The sequence below is a fragment of the Pteropus alecto genome, unplaced genomic scaffold (assembly GCF_000325575.1).
Source record: "Pteropus alecto unplaced genomic scaffold, ASM32557v1 scaffold195, whole genome shotgun sequence".
NCBI lineage: Eukaryota > Metazoa > Chordata > Mammalia > Chiroptera > Pteropodidae > Pteropus > Pteropus alecto.
In genome coordinates, this window is record NW_006438073.1 from 7,773,070 (window position 1) to 7,775,144 (window position 2,075).

The window sequence follows — 2,075 nt, forward strand, 5'->3', positions numbered from 1 at the left end:
TCTAATGTTTTCAGAACATATAAACGATCAAAATTGACTTAAGAAGAAATAGAAAATCCAAATAAGCCAAACAGTATCCTTGAAATTAAAGGGAGGGAAGGGAGGGGAATGGCAGGGAGCCCACATTCCAGAAAAATGTGCCAAGCTCAGATGGTTTCTATTTGTAGATTCTAAGGTTGTGTAGCTGGAAAATAAGAAATCAACTGAAAACTACCAGAGAGTAAGAGATATCAATAAGACAGAGAGTTAGAAAATTTAAATTAAAAAGCCAGCTGGTTTTCTGTATACATATAACCAGCTATAGAACATTATGGAAGAAAATATCCGTCTTATAATTGCAATTAAAAACTGCTGGAAAGTAAAAATATTTTGGAACAAAAAAAAGATGTAAGACCTCTCCGACAACTTAGCTCTCCTCCAGAAAATTCCACATATTCCAAATAGAAAGATGGAATGAATTTTTTAATTTCATGAAGCAGTTCTCGATTTTACCTGGAAATAAACATACAAGAAAAACAGGCCGTTCCTAAAAAGAAGAGTAATTGTTAGTGGGGGGAATCAGGGCATATGTAAAAATATTATGTAGTTATTTAAGACATGTTATTTAAGTCTTCAAAACATATACGGTATTTAAAACAATGTGCTTCTCACATATGAAGTGATAGTTGATTTTTAAACACAGTATCACTAATCTATCAGTGACGATAGAGAGGTTAGCCCTAAACTCGATTTCAAGTATGAGAAAAGATAGATCATTTAATAAACGATATTGGTATAACAGACTAAATTTTATTTTTTAAATCTAGAAGCCTACAACATTATTATATCAATAGTAAACCACAGGTGGTCAAAGCTTTAGACTAAAAAAAAAAAGAGAGAAAACTGAATTAAGAATGAACTTTAAAAAATAACTAAGGAGTCTGAAGCCATACAGTAAAAATAACATTGATATTTAAAATATATAAATATTTTTAAAATTTCTAATAGAAAATACACCATAAGCAATGTCAACAGAAAGACAATTAGCCTAATAGTTTTTGGACATGTATGACAAAAATAAGAGCCTTGATGAGCAAAGAGCTTTTACAGATCAATAACTAAGGAATGAGTATCCGAATATAAAAGGGGACTTATAAATGGCCTAAAAATATTGAAAAAATATTTTCAATATTTTCAAAATATTGAAAAAATATTTTCTTTTGCACTAGAAATAGGTGAACCCACCTTTCAGACGAGGAGTTGGCATCTTGCATCAAAATTTAAAAGTAGTCTATGGCCACGCCTCCCTGAACGTGCCTGATCCCATCCGATCTCGGAAGCTAAGCAGGGTCGGGCCTGGTTAGTATTTGGATGGGAGACCACCTGGGAATACCAAGTGCCGTAGGGATTAAAAAATAAATAAATCAATAAATAATATTTAAAAATTGAAAAGTAATATATCATTTGACCTAGAAGTCACATATTCCAAGGACAGTGCAGAGCACGTGACAAAGTATCTGGGCAACATGGGAACAGCATTATTCATGATAGCAAAAAAGAAAAAAAAAACACACAAAATTTAGTAAATAAATCACGGCACACGTGCGTGTATAGAAAGTGGAGTACTGCGTAACGATTAAAAGTGATGACGTAGATACACGGTTATCAACTTAAAGGACGTCTCTGACATATGAAAAGCAAAAGCAGATTTGAGAACAGCATGAATGGGATGTCACCAATTTCCTACACTCTGTGTCACTCAGGGGCCACCAGCTCGTTCATCCTCTCTGGAAAACGGGAACAAGAAACAGAGCTTTTTCTCTGAACAGTGGGGATTCGGGTGAATTTGACCTTTCTCGTACTCTTATATTTTGAGACCACTCCCTTCTTCATTTTCTTCCCTCTCCTGTCCCCAACTTCTTCTGATATTAGCATGTGTCAAATTGAGTAAAGAAAAAAAGCTATCTTCATTTGGGAAGAAACTTGAATCAGACGACAGTTTTTAAAAGTATCCCCAAATTTTAGATACTTTCAAAACCCTTAAAAAGGCGTGCATGTACACGGGCCTGTGTTTCTGAAGCAGTGTTTAAGAAACA

General features: G+C 34.1%; 1 pseudogene; it reads left to right on the forward strand.

The window, feature by feature from the left end:
• Nucleotides 1–1,268: 1,268 nt before the first annotated feature.
• On the forward strand, nt 1,269–1,387 carry LOC112482373 (annotated as a pseudogene).
• Nucleotides 1,388–2,075: the final 688 nt, after the last annotated feature.